Here is a 19,499-nt window from a genome sequence, read left to right on the forward strand (position 1 = left end):
ATGGAGCGAAACGTTTTGGACACTACGACTAGTGCGTGAGTTGTGATTTGGACGCTCAAAATTATTAATATTTTAATATCTCGACGTGAGGTAGAGACTCATATAAGTTCTAATACACCAAAAAGTTTTTTTTTCTTTCCTCTTTGTCCAATTTTTTTTAAAGTGAAATAAGTTTTTTTTGCGTATGTCGCAAATCATAATTTTGCTTTAGCATGCCTAAGATATGATACATGTAATTATTTTTTTTTCCTTTTCCATTTGTCAATATGATTGAATATATAAAAAATTACTAAAATATAACACTATGTACTCTATTAATATATAACCAAGAACTTGTGCTTTTAATATTTTCTTCATAATTATATGTTTGTCTTTCTTTTTTCACTATGAATGTAATAAACTATTTGTACCCTTGTAGTTAGTTGGTGTCCTTTAACTATATATACACTGTCCTGAGTGAGTGAGCGAGTGAATGCATGATAGATTTAATATAAGCAATTCTAGTGATATCATTTGTCATATTAACATCTGTAATATATGTGTCATGTTTTAATATATGTGTTAAGGTAAATAACCTAGGTCATGAAGGACCGTCACTAACGGTTTAAATCGGCTCGAGGAGTGAAGCAAAAATAGCAAGGATAAGCCTAAATACGACATCTTTCTTCCAGGAAGTTGAGACTTCGATTGATACGACACATAAATTTATATTGAGTTTATAAGTTTGATTTTTTTTTCCCTCTTGGCTAATTCATATGTGTGGTCGATCCTAGAGAACAGAGTTCAGATGCTGGATAGTTATCAATCACCGGTTGGAATAACTTTACAAAGAATTAAATTTCACTTTTCTCATTTCCAGGTCTAGGTCTGGGCAACCCCATGATCGTGGTGCCTGGAGCTAGGTCTGGGTGGTATGAGGGAACATGTGTCTATTCCGAAGCATTCCAAAATTGATTAGTTGCTAATAACATTTAGAATGATTCATCTTTCAACGACTTTCCCGACCTTTTCCTATATTTCCGGAATTATCCAGTAATCTGTTTCTCATTAAAATACCCTATCTCTTTTCTTTCTTCTTTACCTACCTCCTTCTTTTACCCTTCTACTTTCTTCTCTTTCTTTCCTATTTCTAAATGAAAGAAAACGGAGTCATGATTGAGAGTAGTCGCTATTGGCACGGTCAATAAGTTGTTTCGATGAGTTTTCTTCGGGAGTCCGATATGGAATAATTAACAATAACAAAAGGTTTATTGGAAGTTACTCTATTGGAAAATAATCTGGATTTCAATCAGTAAGTGATGTTTCGTAATCGTCCTCGTTAAAGAGAATTAATTTGTAGCGACTCCTCTCCAACTCTACCTTAGCTCTTTTATCTTCGTTTTTTTTAAACGTTTTCTTTCACGCTCTTTCCCATACTTCATAATCATGCTAATAGTAATCGCCAATGGTGTTGGTTACCTTGTACTTAATGTTATGAGTTCTAGAGTAAAGCAATTTAACCGAACTAGACGTTCAAAGTAGTATCTCTTATATGAAGCAATGGTTTCCATCTGCATATAAGACTAATCCTAATAAACCTAGCACACCATTACTATCACGATCTGCGCTGCCAGATTATTGTCCGTCTCTTGTATTGCCTGAAAAATGTCGCTACCTGCACTGTTTAAATAATGTCAAAATTGTCCCTAACGTACATTACCTGTTATTAGATATAACTTCTTTACTAGTATGTATGATGTTAAATAAAAAGCTAGTTTTATATAAAAAGTTTCAGAGTATAATTCTCCATTAACTGCTACAGTAAGTTTCTTTCCTCGTTCATAAACATTAAATTGCACTGATCATAGAAACAAGTCACTTCTGAAACGAAATGCTTTCGCTCATTCAAAGTGTATTTCTAGTTTAAGCATTGTGTGTGGAGTTCTCCCTTTCCGCCTATAATCTCGTTCTACCAATTATAAATGCGTACTTTATTCATCACGCTCCTTTATCCAAAATATAATACATAGAAGAGCTATGGTGGGTACGCGATACAGCGTTTACCTCTGGTGCATGAGGTTTCTAATCCGATCCCGGCTCTTGCCAGGTAGCTTTGTGGTGGACAAATACGGTACAATTACAATATGTTTTACATGTATTTCATTTCCAATGTCCCTTCCCATATAAAAATGAACAAGTATGAAACAGAAAAACTACAAAGTTAGTGCCTACCAATAATTTTCTCTTCCAGTCCCTTCTACGTGTCAATTTTCTTCTTCCAACACTGTACTTATGCTTCTTATCTCTTATACGTGATACGAATCATGAAAATAAATCTTTATTTATATAGGTCTAATAACCTTAAGAGCCTTTCGAAACTTCGAGAATATTCTTTCCTCTATTCCAACGATAATAACCTTGAGAGCAAATCTGGAACCTTCTAGCATTTTATTTCACCCATTCCGACGACCAACATCCGCTGCCGCGTTACATGTCATGCATATAAATGAATCAAGCAATATATTACCTTGTTATACGTGTGTGATCTGTATATTTTTTTAAAGGTACTTTGATATTCTGCTTGTCCAATTAGCATTTTTTCAAGCTGAAAACATTTATTATATGTCATGTTCTCTTTTCTATATACAACATCCGTACGCAGGTGTATATATTATCGTATTTCTTCTGTGTCATTTAGAAGATCATTAATTTGCGGAAGAAAGGTGTATCAATTATTCAAACTCTCAACCGCCCGTGCATTAGGAACTGCTAAATTGTTGAAAATCTTCTCACTCACGAATATTCATGATTGAGGAGAATTGTCTAACAATGTACTGTCCTATTACCTTATATGGTTATATGGGAGTGTACATGGGTCCGTTCCCATGACATAAGATATGGGCTCCTTAATGCACCCTTTTAAAATTTTGAGAAGGGTACCTTGGCCCACCCCTTAAATTCTGGAAATTGCCAAATTTTGAACATTTGGAATAATAGTATAGTACCGTAATGTATATCATTATAAACTTGGTTGTCCACCTCGTTCCCTTTTATGGGAAAAAATTGCCAAAATACAAATATAGGCAATACGTTGTACCATGTGTTCGATTTTTGGCCCAATTTATCCCCTTGGAAGAGGTTCTATTACCTTATATGGTTATATGGGTGTGTACAAGGGTTTATTCTCTTACGTAAGACATAGGTACAGCCAATCAAATTGCACGAAAGATAGTGATCAACCATTCAAATTGTGTCAGCTATAATTTTGCCAGTGATCAGACTACATCACCCTGTGACTACATTTCAGTGTTGTAGCATATTAGGTATAAAGTATTGCCTTTAAACTATGAGCCATAAGATTCAATAAGGTTACCTGTCAGATTTCTAAAGCTCAAGGTAAAAATCAACCAATCAGATTGCATGAAAGATAGTTATCAACAAATAAAATTGCATGAAAGATAGTTATCAACAAATCAAATTGCATCAACAATAACTTTGCCAGTGATCAGATTATATCACCTTGTTACTAAATTTCAGTGTAGCATATCAGGTATCATGTATTGCCTTTAAACTAAGACTCATAAGATTCAATAAGGTTATCTATGATATTTCTGAGAACTCAGGGTAAAAATCAACCACCACCACCACCATCTTAGACTATGAGCTGTGACTAAAGTTCAAAGTATTGTTTCATATCAATCAATTACTGAACGTTCAAACTTCACGCCTCATACTAAAATTTTGTTTATCACAATTCCCAAATTAAAGAAATGGTCCTATGTAGGGCCTACCTCTCTCGTATACCTAAGTTTTAAAATTAACCATCAAAGGAGATAAAATAGGTCAATAATCTTCGAAATTTGAATATTTGGCCATAAAAGTGGCACCAACATTTACACAGGGTTCTAGAGAACGTTTACAGAATTTTGTCATTTGATAATTCCCAAATTTAAGAAATGATCTTATGTACCCAACAGATTTTAAAGAGTAAGCATCAAAGTATAAAGAAAATGGATCCCTGTACATATCCACCCTTATCAAAGGGGTTCAATTACTTTCAAAATGTACATGTTTTCACAATTTTTTACCCATGAAAGGGAACTTAATTTATAATGATATTTGTTAGGGGCCGATACTGTTATACCAAATTGGACAATTTCTTAACTTTAAGGGGTGGGCCAATGTACTTCTGCGAATTTTTAAGATAACGGCATCAATGTAAAAAATAGACCCTTGACCACACTTATATGTTTATATAAAATAATAAAGCAATCATTAAAAAAAGTGGGTCAATAGCCTTCGAAATTTAAATTTTTGGTATTTTTTTTATCCATGAAAGAGAACGATGTGAATCACCCAAATTTATAGTGATACATATTGAGGTCCTATACTATTATACCAAATGTTTAAATTGGACAATTTCCAAAATTGAATGGGTGGGCCAAAGTACCCCTCCCACATTTTAAGAGTGCATCAATGTACCTATGTCCTATAATAGGGAATGAACCCCTATATACGTCCACATAACCATATAGAGTAATAAGATCTCATCTAAGAAATAAAATGGGTCAATAACCGAACACGTGGTCGTACTAATTTTCGGCAATATTTTTTTATCCATGAAAGGGATTGAGGTGGTCACCTAAATTAATAGTGATACATATTAGGGTCCTATACTATTATACCAAATGTCTAAATTGGGCAATTTCCAAAATTGAAGGGGTGGGCCAATGTGCCCCTCCCAAATTTTTAAAGGGGTGCACCAATGTAACCATATCTTATGTAAGAGAATGGACCCCTATACATACCCATATAATCATATAAGGTAATAGGACCTCATCAAAGGGGATAAATTGGGCCGAAAACCTCCGAAAATTGAATTTATGGCTATTTTTTACCCATGAAAGAGAACGATGTGGACCACCTAAATTTATAGTGATATACACCGTGTATATTGGGGTCCTATACTATTATACCAAATGTTTAAATTGGTCAATATTCAAAATTTAAGGAGTGGACCATGGTAACTATCCCAATACTTTAAAGGGATGCACCAATGTTCCCTTGTCTTGTAAAAGGGAATGGACCCATGTACATGCCCATATAACCATATAAGGTATTTAGACCTCATCAAAACCAGAGCCTAAAATTCAACGAAATCACAGCTCCACACTGGTAAAAATTTTATATAGTATAGAAAAATAGTTTAGTCAGCATTTGTTTTGACATATAATCAGTGTTCTGTCCAGTACATCATGTTTACCTGCGACCAAAAAAATATTATTACAAGTATTACTTTTATTATTATTCTAGTCTACAGCAGTCTACTTACTCCCCATTATTACTGTAGCATACACAAAACGATGGAAAGTAATGACGAAGAAACAGAAACAGATCTTACGTTTCTTCCACGTGGGGCGTCGTTTTCCGCACTTAACATCGCCGGGACGCCACTCCGCACCTTACTCGCACTTAAAATTTCTGCGTTAATACGTGAAAAGAATAAAAATAATCCGAGTTGGTGAAGTACTTCTCCACTGACAAGACCATGTACTCTTTTCCCCAACATGCCCAACTTTGGCTCAAATTTACAGCGTTATAGGCTACTGCCTTCTGTACCTATTCATACTGCTAACTGTGAGCGCGATTTCTCAAAACCGGGTAATATTTAGTCAGTAGTGGGTGCCCACAATAAGAAATTCCTGGAGGGATCCTGTATAAATTTACTGAGGCTTTGAATTTCAATGTTCCATATAAAAATAAATAGACCTAATGTCCAACGCCCAGCAACATGGAAAATTGAATACCCTATAAGAACTTACTGCTTGTAGGCACAAAGTACCGGTAAATCAGCTAGATGAGAACCATGTGTGAGGTGTCGTGTCTGCAGGCATAAAGACGAGTAATATTGGCTTACTTTTTGTTTCTTTATTTCCTTACTCTGTTCCATTTTCGTTATTGTTTCTAAAGTAATGAAATTACTTTACCGCAGACAACAATGCATCGTCACCAAACAGCGAACACTATAGATAAAAGAATTAACCCGGGCCGGCTAGCGAGTTTTTTTTTACCCCCATGCAACTTACGAACGGATATTTCCTGTGTTATGATTGGTTGTTGACAGTCTACGGTGCTTCGGCTAAATTTTTGGCGTTTATTGATGTATGTTATCTCTGGTAGTATATATTTCTAGAACGGATTCAAAGGATCGTGTAATTTTTATCTTCAAAACAACATATTTCATTATATCGGAAAAGTGCAATGTCCTATTGAAACAACAGATAAACGTGCAGTTAATTGCATATTTTAAAACTATATGAATGCAACCGAAAACGTTTGAAAACTAAATATAGTTAAAAAGTTCCTTCACCTCAAAATTGGCAATGGTTTTCCCTGCTATCTAGGAGACATCTATACGTATTAATTCTGGCTTAATGTCATATACTGGCAGTTATATGGAATTGAGTAACCCATTGCATAATGAATGTATTGAATCAGTAAGACTTAATTTGACATACTAAACTCGTTTAAATACATAATCCGAGAAAAGTAAGGTACTCACATTAATACCACTGCACACTTTAAGAATTATAATTCCACACTCCTTTCCTACAGTTTCACAAAGTGTGGAGTACTCCACTCAATTTTAGGCCCTGGTCAAAACCCTCCGAAATTTGACTTTTTGGCATTTTTTACCCATGAAAGGGAACAAGGTGGACCTCCAATACTGATACTATGGACCTAGGCTATCATATCAAATTTTTAGATTTGGCAATTTCTAAAATTTAAGGGGGTGGTCCTATGTACCCCTGCCAAAAGTAAGGGGGTGGGCCAAGGTACCCCTGCCAAAATCTAGAGAGTGTGGTCCTAGGTACCCCTAGGTCATTGACCGCGGGCCAAGGTAATTGACCTTTGACCTATAACGTCACAAACCTCGGGGACAAAGTCCAAAGTGAGACCAAGTGGGGCCATTACTTCCCTAGCACTTTGTAGTCTTACACAACGAAGGTGTAAGAAGAGATTTGATTCCTTGCCCATGGACGTCTTTAAATTCAGACGGGAAAATTGTGTGATTAGATTTAATAACAAATTTGAAAAACATATAAATGGAAAGGATAATATTAATCATAGTAATGAATATGACATTTTAGGACTTTTGATTTTTGTGCAATTAAAGGATAGCTTGTAAAAGTTTTTTTTTTTTTTAAATTTCTCTCAATTAGTTTCTAAGCAGCTGACTAACATATTGTGCCCTCGTAAGAAGGAATGGAAGAAGTATGCTGGAATTGTTGCGCTCCAATAGGTTAATTTTGGGGCCGTTTTCCATGGCAATTAGAACGCAATTGACCCATACGTACTCACGCAACGGCAAATATTATAGGGCACCATTTTTTCTATGAACCAGTAATATACAAAAACTTTACATTTATAAATGAAACTAGGGGTCACTGGGAAGCTAGGGATACTAGAGGGGTCACTTCAAAAAGTGGGAAACTGCCCCCTCTGCCCTCCCCAATCGCCGCCCATTTGTGTCTGAGAGAGAGTTTATGACTTGGTATAACAAACAGTTCTGCATAAGGCCAGAAATGTTTTAACAACCGGTACTAGTTAACCGGCTGAATAGTACCACTGCTTAAACCTACACAAGGATCCTATACTGAAAATCCTTCTTATAGTATATGATACTCCTAAATACTATCTTCTTAATATACATTCCCTTGCCAAAAACCATTTTCTTTTCATTTCTATTGTCATTCATTGCTATTTTAATTTCTTAGGTTAATTATTCTGCTATAACATAGCATTTTTTTTTTTTTTTCAATTACTTTCCGTCTGGACAGAATTGCCAATCGATTTCAAATCGACCAGAGAAGTGCGAGTCGATAAACAGCATTCAATTTCGGTTGAAATAATTGAACACAATCCTTCGAGCTGATTCGGCCTAGTCGCTTCGATTTTATTGCAACTGAAGAGAGTCGATTGACCGTGCGATTAAGTCGAATAAGTGTACATAGGGCTTAAGAGATTCGAGTCACTTCACAAATCGAGTGGACTCGATTGTATTCTTTCAGTTGTAGAACAGAATGAGCGCAAAAGAGGTGTGATGTGTTGCGTGAATTAATGTTAGGTTCGGTTGAAGTCACTATTTCAATTGTCACTGATTAGTTGGTAGAGGTAATGTATAGCTTTTAAATTTTATTGACTTTACGGTATTCATCGAGTGTTGCAAAAGTTCATTTATAAACTTCGTCACATTTATCAGTGCATTGGTGGTTGGCAATTCAATTTCAGAATGATTTAATTACATTATCAAATAAGAAAACCTTACTTCCTTTATGTGTTTCTAGAGATTGTAAAACTAATACTAGGTTCTGTTCATCCGAAAATATGGATTCCTCGTTAACTAGTTATTTATATTGAAAATGTAATTATAGAAGATAGCGTGCAGGTCGAGTTTTGGCATACCACTCGAAATAATGCTCGAAAAATTATAATTCGTACAATAATTTCTTTCTCCAAACATTTCCGCTGGGCGACATGACACTACCCCATTTAGCATTTTAAATTTCAAGGGGGCACCAGCAGTAATTGTTGAAAAGTTAGTTTTTACGATTTGCGTATAAATACAGTGTCCGGCTGTATGATATAAAATCTATAATGCAAAAAATCAACCTGTGCTAGGTGGACAAAAATCAGCCAGTGAGTCTGCGCGATTGCGTCGAGGGAGAGTCGCGTCAGGGACGGTGACTATGAGCGTAAGCGATGGTGATGAATACGAGTGGTTGAATGGCATTTACAATCGCCCCCCCCCCCAAACGTTGCATGGCTCCAATACCTTGTTTCTTATCTAAATTGTAATAAAGGTAGAAAACAACGAACCCTGCGGGGCGTCTAACCCCCTTTGCTCGCTCAGCTATATTTTTTATATGAATAACACTGGAGATCTTTTACGTACATTCGTTTTCTTAGCAAGTTATTTGCACAATTCTGTGTTTGAAGTAAATGAATCGTGTGCAAGCTTTTTTTTTTTTTTTAACATTTTTTCCGTGAGTGTACACAGTCGGTTTCTTACCGCGTTCTTCCTTTGCACACATTCACTTGCTTTTGTGCACAAAAATTCGGCACTATAATTCACATGGAGATGTGTAACCCCTTCATCATGCAAAGAACAGTCTAAATTCTATTTTGGGTACTAGTTAAGAACAAACTGCTACCTATAAAAATGATAGTTTTATGGTTAAAATGCGTGCGTGCATGGGAGAGAGGATTAAATTACACCACTGGAGACATTTTTCACAATGTAGTAAACCAGCACATGTTGTTTACAGTTACAATTGTGAAACGATTATAGGGCAACCTGTATATCAAAGATAATTGTGTAATAGTCAACAACCTGTATATCAGTGGCGTAGCAGCTGCCCCCGCAACCCCCGCAGTGCGGGGGGGCCCCGATGTATAGGGGCCCCGAAGTCTTGCGATGAATAAAGTTTTAAAGAAGTAGAACTTCCACCTTACTTGTGTCGGCTTTACAAGTGGGGCCCCTTCTCTATACTTTGCGGGGGGGCCCGCAAAAGTGTGCTACGCCACTGCTGTATATCAAAGATGCAACATAGTAATTTGCATTGGGCCTGTATTTGTTCACGATATACGATAGTGTAGAGTTAAAAGTCTGAGACTATTGCAAGTGTTTTAACCAATGTGATTTTGTGCGGTATCAAGTGTTTTTGCACATATGCTCTCCATCGGTAAAAGTGACCGCTTTCTGCGGGTACACCTTCTGTTCTATTACGTAGGCACTCTTCTGCCCTGACTCCGTTAGATGACGCTCTCGCTTTTAGTGGCTACTTAGCATAAGCTTTTATTTTTCACTATCTTTTTTTATGCGCATACCCGCCGTTGCTGACCCTGCTCCGTGCAGATTTATCCATGGTTCCGCGTGATTCCGTCTGCTGCTCTCCTGGCCTGACTTGCTTCGATAGCGTTCTCGCTTTTCATGGCCGCATAGCATAAGTTTGTTTGCGTATTTTTGCACAGTCGTTTTTATGGCATATTTATGGATCTGTATGCAATTGTTTTATCATGCGCAAGGTAATATCAGTCCAGAACATCTTAGGGAATCATCTAAATCATGAAAGGTAAAAGAAAATGTGTTTGTTTAATTTGGTGGATTACTCTTAATCTGCACCGATTTTTATTCTCGGGAATATTCTGTGCTTATGATGTCCACTAAGGTTTCCTTATCGCCTTCTGCCAGCACAAAGAATTTTCCTCCACAGCCTTGTTCCACACCACCAAATATCCACTGTTCGTCTACTCTTCAATCTGTTATTTTTTTTTTCAACCCAGATTTGACTCATCGATCTCCATCACTTTATACTAAAAAGCAGTGGCGGGTGGTGCTTTGAATTTTAGGTGGTGCACAACAGATGACCTCTCCTTTTTCATTATTATCATTATTATAAATAATAATAGTTTAATAATAATAATAATGATAATAGCAGTGGCGTATTTACGGTTTTGTTTCGGGTTTGCCTGAAAATGTGAAAATTCTGCAAGATATTTCATATACTTTACTATAGTAAGTAAGATTTCGGGGAGGCTTAAGCCCGGAAGCCCCCTAAATACGCCACTGATAGTTATTATAAATAATAATAGCGATTTCTTCATGGCATGCTTCAGGCATGTAATGGAGAAGCTCATTTTGTATGATTTTTGACGTACTCTTGAAAATTATTGCGCTTTTTAAATGACTGTCAAGTTCTGCACAGAAATTAATTAATCTACGAAAAACGCCTCGATTTCAAGACGAGTCTGTTTTTCATCATGTGTTCTTAAAGCCAATTCGAAGGTGCCAGGAAACCAAACGCAATTGATGATTATATTGAGCACGTACCTGTTTTGTGTCACTTTTTGATTGTGGTTCTCAATGGACCGCCTAAAATCAGCATTTAGTTGAGCAACAATATTCACGTTTCCCAATACAGTGAGATCAGAATGTGTCTTATATGACCTGACGATTTTTTTTTTTTTTTGTCGTGCAGATGCAATATCCGCACCTTTTTTTTTACTCCATGCATCTTCCTCCACCCCGAACAACAAACAAGGAAAACAAAACAAAGCATTTTTAATTTCACATTCACATAACCACTTATGCTGTTCGTACAAGTTGAGATTAAGCTTCCTTGTAAATGTTCGTTTCTGACTTCTAATTACTTGCGTTATGTTGAGAGTCAGAATCGGTCTTCCGATGTCTTTCACAAGTAGGTTTGCTTCTGAAGTTTCTTTTCGAAAACGGCTAATTCAACAGAGACGTTAGAGAATTCATTGCTACTGCATTGCTAGTTCACGTATATCAGGGACAGACACGTAATTATGCAATTACAGCAACAATATTCCAACGAACCACAATGACCGTCACACACACACACAGAAACATACAACACGACAAAGTCCGCTACCCGCTTTAAAATCTCACTCCTTCCCCAATTAACGCCCTTTTTCTAAAAACTGCCCTCCAGTTTTCTCATTCACCCATGCACACATGAAAAAGAAAACATTGTATCTATGCTACCAAATTCTATTTATTCAGATACGAGTCTATTAAATATCGACACCCTTAAATTGTCTTCACTCTTCACGGGGTCGCCTTTACTGTCTTCATAGCTGCCTTGACGTTACTTGGTTGACAGAACCAATAGTTATGACCACTTGGCAATCTCGGTTTTAGGCAAGGCGCAAGTTCTCTCTCTCTCTCTCTCTCTCTCTCTCTCTCTCTCTCTCTCTGTAGCGACTTGGTTACGGTACGCAACATTGTCACAAAGGAACAGACTGTTCCCCTTCAGGCGAGAACCGTGTCAAGCAATACTGCAGGGGGAGGGGCGGTAGTGAAATCCCAGTTCCAAAGCGTTATGTTTTGGAAAGTATGTTTTTGTTTGGTAGATTTGTTTGCAAAAGATGTGCAAGCATATGGATCCTTATGAGGCAGTGCATGGCGTGATAACCTCCCTCTTACTGCGCAACCCCCGCAGTGGCCCAGAAGCTGTTAAAACGGGAGTTTGGCAAACTATCAAGCAGAAAGCAACTAGCCAGCCCCGTTTCAAATGCAGTTGTTTAAGAAAAGATGATGTTGACAATAAAATGAAAAGTGGTTTAGCACAAATAAAAAATGAAAGTATTGGAAGAAGGTTTGTACAAACATGCAAACATTAAGAGAAACCGCCACTGCTGAAAAGAGTAAGGATCTTTACTGTTGTGTATCTTCTTTACCATACTCCCATCATTCTGGAGTTTTTGCAGAATTGCAGCAAGTTTTTTCGTTACTTGTAGATAACTGCTTAAAACTAAATATTGATAAATCACGCAATCCACATAAAATTCTTATTTCCTAGGTATAGTCCCTCCACTTAGAAAAATAAATAAATGTATTCAAAACGTCTTTCCTTGATTCGATAGATGGTGCTGTATTTAGTAAAATGTAGGTTTACTAAGGTTTCTAGAATTGGGGCCTTTGCATTTTATTCAATGATAAATCAACGATAAACAGTCCCACTCTTTTCTCTCTGGATTTTGTGATTAACATTTTCTCGGCTCGTCGCAGGTGGCTTGAAGGATGGTTCTGCATTCGGCGTGAATTACTATGTCGTACATGGCCGTGCAATTAGGTGTACAGTGGACGGTAATTGTGGTCTGCTATATTAAGCATTTTGTCGGATGCATCTCTCTTGATCCACACCCATGGCATCTTAAAGGTTGACCGGTGATTTTTTTATTTGATATTCGCTTAGTTAAATGAAAAATATGTTCAAGAGATTCATCAGTCGCTTCATTCGTTTATTTTGTTTTACTTTTGAAGTGTATTTTATCTCACATTTTGGTGCTACGGACACTTCATTAAGTTGATATTTTTTAAACTTCAGTCGGTATGTTGATTCATTTGTTTCCAACTGCATTCATTTGTTGTTTTAGAGCTAGATTTGCATAGTTTCGTTATTTTATTTTGTTATATTTCATTTTGTCATTTGAGTCCTACTCGAACTACATGTGTTTGTACAATAGAAATCCGCAATGATTCTGATTTATGGACAATCTGGCCGAACATTACGTCATCAGGTTTCTTTTAGTTGGTTTTTCTAGAAGATAAAGTTTATCAACTGCCTAAAACTTGGAAAGATGGTGGATGATTGTGGCCAAATTACTGCAGACACACTAAGTTGTGTACTATCTTTCGAATGACGGATCCATAGTACATGGAAGTTGTAGGTAATCATTTTGTGCACTTAATATGACTGAAAGTAGAGCAAGGAGATGTACCAAAAGCAAACATCCGTATATTGAGATAACTTACAGAAAACAGATTCCGTCATTCTAACTTTTAATCAACTGCGAAGATGGTTAAATAGAACATGAGTCCATATATTGAAACGATGGAACTTAATGGGGATGCAGCGCTAGCCCTAAAAGGAACAAGACCTAAACTGTATTTAACTTAAGCTACACAAATCGTAAAATTCAGCTAGTTGGACAACTCTACATGGTATAAACCCTAAAATTTCTAATGGCGCTACCATCGCGTTCATGCCAAGAATACTGTAGAAGCAGTACGAATGAATAGAAAATACCGCAAAGTTTTATCGAATATTTGTAGCAGGTGTGCGCACAGAGGTGAATGGGTTATAACCCACAATGCATCGTTGAAATCTTACGGGATCTTTTAACAGCAACGTAAGTGAAATTTATGAGAATCTTTAAAAATATATTGAAAATAAGTATGATTAATACAAGAACACTATTGAAGGCCACACCCACGGTTTGTGTGTGTGTGTGTGTGGGGGGGGGGTTACAGTAATCGGCATAGAAAATGTTACAAAAAGTTTAAGTCTAAATTACTAACAAACTCTTCAAAAACACACGTTTCGGTCGACTAAGTGTTTCTAATATTCAATCCAATCCAGTCCACCCTTCTCCTTTTCGACTTCTTGTCAAAAGCAGTCCGTGTGACGTAGTATACTCGGTCCATTCAGACGGATAAAACAGGAACCATGTTTAAAAGCTTTATAGCTCTGAAATTATCTCTTTCATTCGTTTGTTCCGAAATGCCTTTTTAGAGCCTGATTTAAAAAATATCACAAAATGTTCCCATGGCTTCATAAACGCCCTTATTTGCATTGTTCAAAGACTGCTTATCACATCAAGGTAGGATGATGCTCCTTGTGAAATCTACGGAAACTCTCAATCACAGCAGTAGATTTTGTGCTTCCCTAAGTCTGTAATGCGGGGGCAGAGCTCTGAAAACTACTGATAAAAATCAGTGTTACTCAATGAGTAAGTTAATTTTTTCCCAGTAATTGGAAGCAAATGTTCCAGGGCGACATTTGGATAGGACAGATGGGTGTAATTCCCCCCTTCCTTTAGTTTGATGAACACATATTTGAACAAATGTATAGTGAAACACTGATATGGAAAATAAAGCTCCCTCCTCGGTGGATAATCCCCCTCTCGGAACAAAATCTACAATGAAGTTGCTTTTAGCAACGAACCTATGGAATTACGATCGCAAATTGCTAGAGCGCTTATATTTGGTTTTAAGAGTCGAAGGTTTGATTCCAAGCCATATGCGTTCATTGTGGACGACATTGAGAGGGAGATTCAAATATGGAAGCAGAGAGGGGTGATTTACATATACAAGTTTGGAATTGTAGAAAAAATAATTGGATCGGATCCAAATTATGACGAAATTTGTGATTTTGCGAAACAGAAGGAAAGTTTCCGAAGTGCGAAATCATATCAGGCAGTTGTCGAACTAAAGTGGAGAACTCTTTTTACAGCGTCAGGTGATTGTGGAGGGAGAGAAGGCTCTTGAGATGTGGGAAATCAAGAATTTTAAAAAATCTTCAGTTTCCGAGACGGGTTTCGTACCACAAACATCTTAGGTATCGAACCATGACTTTATCCACTTAGTCACGCAGAACTCTACGCGGTCATTCGTATACTTTTCCTTTAACTACGTTGAGAAACTAATAGAATGGTAGAATGGAATATTCGAAAAGTTGACTCGATGGATGCGCCGTTGACAAACTTAGACCTCGTGTAGCTTAGTTATAGCATGCATAATGAACTTTCATTTTTCAGGAACACTTTTTAAAGCAGTAGAGGTTCGTTACTACCAGTGCTGTTATCTATTTAAAATACAAAATACAGGGCTCATAGCGAGTCACTTTTTTTTTTTTTTTTTTTTAACTACAAGTTACTTTTTTTTTCAAGTTGGTCACTAGAAGTTACTTTTCTCAAATTTGTCACTAAAAGTTACTTTTTTGGGAAGTAAAGTGACATTTTCGTGTTATTTATGTTTTTGCATTGACAGTTTTGCAGGAAAAGACAGAAACTTGTTACTCATTACTCTTCTGAAAGCTTCAATATTTGCTGCCACATGTGAAACAGTCAGCTTTATTTTCACTTCAGCTTTTATTTTTTCTAAAGCACAGTGGATGGTTGGTGGATTCTTACGCTCTCAAGGTGGTGTTGAGAACCCTTCGTGTATGTTGTTCTTAAGAGTAGGTGATGAATTTGAATATTTCATGGCTTTGCGAACTCTCACTGCTAAGTTAAATATAATGTCTGGAATGAAGAAATTCGGAAATAGGCCAGAACTGGTTCCACTTACTCAGAAGCTTCTTACATCTGCTAAGTCTGCTTACCGTAACTACAAAGAATACTTAGAAAACCTAAGAAAGGAGGAAGTTCATAAAGAAGAAGAAAAGATGAAACAAAAAAACTAACAAAGAGAGAGGTGATGGAGAAATTGACAATGGAAAGAAGAGGCATGATGCAGGGTTTGAAAAAGCCCAACCCACCTGGGTCCATATGTTTTTTTTCGGGTTTAATCGGGTTTTCTCGAAATATTTCAATGTCTTGGGGGTAAAAGTGTTAAAATGTGATTTATATTTCAAGACTGTCATTATCACAACTTGCAACATATTTCTACTAACTGCTGTTTTGAAAAAAATGGCCGCCATTTTGAAATTTTACATTCGATCGCCGAGAAAATCTACACAGCAAATTTAGCATATCTCGTGCTTCCACCGTCAAAATTTCAACTTAAAAGACTGAAAATTGCGCTTCGTAGCGTAGATACTCGCTGTTTTGAAAAAATGCCCGCCATTTTGACATTTTACGTTCGTATGCCGCCAAAATCTATACAGGATATTTACAAGGTCTCGTGCTTGTACTCTGAAAATTTTAACTTAAGAGACCGAAAGTTGTATCCTGTAGTATGTGTGGTAGAGGCAGGCAAACGAGTTGAGTTGATTTTGTGTTTAACGTCCCTTTCAGCAGCGAGGCTATATGAGACAGGACCTACTGATTAACGTGGAATCCGAACTACATGAGCTCCCTCTGGGAAGCAAACCCGGGTCACCGAAGACGCATACACGAACCGCTTAGACATGAAGGAGCTCGGCAGACAAACGAACAAATGTAGATCAAGTCATCCAGAAACCTGACTGACGTTCGCCAAATGTGAATACCAAAAGGGGTCTATTAATTTAAAACAAAGATACAATTAATGTATGAAATAAATGAATGTTTCAAAATGTCTTATATGAAATTAACATCTTCGAGCGTAAATAAACCTGCCATATTTTCTCCATGAGTATACGGGACACCTGAGATTTCCCTCAACTTTCCAACACAATGCAATGAACTATAGTCTGGTTATGAACAAAAGTATAATAGGCCGCGGTGGCTCAGTGGTAGAGCGTTCACATCTGGTGCATGGGGTCCCTAGTTCGATCCCAGATCACGCCAAGTAAGCTTTGTGATGGACAAACACCTTGTCCGTGGGTTTTCTCGGGATTCTCACGTTTCCTCCCTCTTTTTTATTCCGTCATTTCATTCATTTCTCATCATCACCGTCACCTTGAGCATAGCAGACATAACCGTGAGACTAAAACTAAAAGATTTCATTTTATTATTTTTTTTTCAATAATATAATAGGCGAAAGTTCACTAAGCAGCAGCTGCTTTTCTCTCTTCGTACCCTGCAATTAATTGTACAGACTGAAGATGCCTAAAAACTTAAGATGTGATATAAAAATGCTTTACAGGAAAACATGCAAATTATTTAAATCAGTAGTATAATCTACCTTCAATCTACCTTCTTCGCGCGTTTAGCAATATTTAATTACATGGCTGTATTTGCCAAAATTACGTTCGTCAGTTTAATCTGAAGAAAAGCTGATTTTTCTCCCTGTGTCGTGTGTAATTGTCAGGACCAGATTTACATTTTTCTAAGACCTGGACCAAAGCACAATTCTGTGCCCCTAGCCTCTGAAAAATATTGTAATTCTCGTTAAGTTATCCAACGTGTTGCTGGAGAAAAGGTCAGTCATGTAGAAACACTCAAAGCCCTCTTTTATATACTTTTATACATACATACATACATACATACATACATATATATATATATATATAAATTTTCCGGAGAGTATCCGAGTTTTCATCAAGTGCAATGAAAATAGTAGCATTGCAAATTTCGCTCGCTATCAAGTCGAACAGAGTGGTGTAATAACTTCCTTGAAAGTGTTATATGCAACAGCGTACTATTCATTCACTAATTAGGGGCCGCGGTGGCTCAGTGGTAGAGCGTTCACCTCTGGTGCTTGGGGTCCCGGGTTCGATCCCAGCCCCCGCCAAGTGAACTTTGTGGTGGACAAACACCGTGTGCGTGGGTTTTCTCGGGGTTCTCCCGTTTCCTCCCACTTTCTTCATTCCACCATTTCATTCATTACTCATCATCACCGTCTCCTTTAGCCTAACCGGCATAACCGTGGGACGTAAAACTCAAGGATTTCATTTTCATTTTCATTCACTAATCACAGGATTCCTAGCCAATGTAAGAATTTTCTGTTTTTCACTTTTCAAATAAGCTGATATTGATAGCAGAAATGGAACGTAGTTAAAATACGGGACATTTTCCTGTCCCGACTAAATTTACGGGGACGCGGGACACTCGGGCCCAAAAACGGGACTATCCCGTTTTTTACGGGACGTATGGCAGGCTTAAGCGTGAAATAAATAGTTTTATTCTTGAAGTATTCATTTCCGATCCTTTTGCGTTTAATTCGGGAATTTCCCGAGCACATGTTTCATGGCGTGTATATCAAAACTCCCACTAGTACGGAAATTTGAACTCAGCACTGGAAATAGTGAGCGTTACATAGTCTTCGGAACCCCGAGCATTAAGCTTCTTAAATTTGACAAGAATTACGCTATTGCTGGTGTTGATTTTACAGAATACTTACTTGAAGAGTAGCAGCAAATGACTGAACTAAACTGTTATTGTTCAACCCAATTTTAGTTGAAGATGCGGTGTCAATGACTCTATTATTTTTGTCGGTATTTCGTCGTTTGTTGACTTATTTTCCTGCAATTTACTAATTTGATGCAATACCTAGTTTTTTAATATTGGTGTAAGAAATATGCTGTAAACAGAACGCAGTGTCACGTTTGCTAACAGTTTAATGGCTGTATCGGATTCTCTTGTTTTTACTAGCTTGTCGGCTGTTTTTGTAAAGTGTCGATTAAATTCGTCACATATTTGAATAGGTTCATCTATATTTGTATCGTCAATGATTAACTTTTTAATATTACTTACTTTTTATTTTTTATGTGTATGTGATCTCTGACAACTTGCCAGAGAGACTTGGTTTTATTCCTAGAATGAGTAATGATATTGGTGTAGTGCGCCTGTTTAGTATTTCTAATTAATGCTTTATAAAATTTAATAAAATTATTTATTTAGATTTTTCTATAAGGTGAAACATTCTTTTCTCTTAGTAATTTTCGCTTCAGTTTACTATATTCTTTTATTTCCTGCGTTATCCAACTTCTATGCGCTTTTTTCTTTATCGTACGTTTTGTTTTTGGAAATGATTTGTAAAAACTATTATTGAGCATAGTAAGAAAATAGCAAAATTTGTCTTCTATCCCGTGTTTTTCATACATGACGTTCCAATTTACTTTTCTTAGAAAATCAAGAAATGTATTTATATTTTTTGGTTTAGTATTCTAGTTTCTATTTTTACGTTATTGTTTGTGTGATTGTACCCCAGCTCTACTTCTAATAATTGGTAAGTATGTCTGAGAGTCCATCGATAATTTCATATTTTATGTAATATGCATGTAAATTTGTTAGCGCATTATCTATTGCTGTTTTTGAGTGAGGAATTATTCGAGTTGGTTTTTTGATTATATAATTTATGTTGTATGAGTTTATTAAGGAGAGTACTTCCCTTCTTTCCTTCATATTTATTTAAAAATCTATGTTGAAGTCCCTGCAAATTAATATATGTTTTTTATGTTTTTTTCGTATTTTATCTAATAAGATATTTAGATGTGTCAAAAATGTGTAGTTGTACCTTGTGGGCTTCTATAAATTGCTACAAATAATAATTTGAGTTTTTCCAGAAAAGCTGCTGAGCACTCAAATTCAAATTCCGTGGATATATTACATAATTCCGTTAA

The 19,499-nt window shown here is 36.6% G+C and overlaps 1 protein-coding gene across 2 annotated transcripts in view; it reads left to right on the forward strand.

Moving 5' to 3' along the window:
* Positions 1 to 7,996: 7,996 nt before the first annotated feature.
* Positions 7,997 to 19,499, forward strand: part of Cortactin (cortactin) — a 773,732-nt gene continuing 762,229 nt past the window's right edge. For both annotated transcript variants that reach the window (XM_081752063.1, XM_081752064.1), the window contains exon 1: positions 7,997 to 8,154. The gene's annotated coding sequence lies outside the window, so the exon portion shown is untranslated. The remainder of the gene's footprint in view (positions 8,155 to 19,499) is intronic.

This window comes from Thermobia domestica, chromosome 3 (assembly GCF_964235325.1).
Source record: "Thermobia domestica chromosome 3, izTheDome1.hap1.1, whole genome shotgun sequence".
In the NCBI taxonomy this organism is placed as follows: Eukaryota; Metazoa; Arthropoda; class Insecta; order Zygentoma; family Lepismatidae; genus Thermobia; species Thermobia domestica.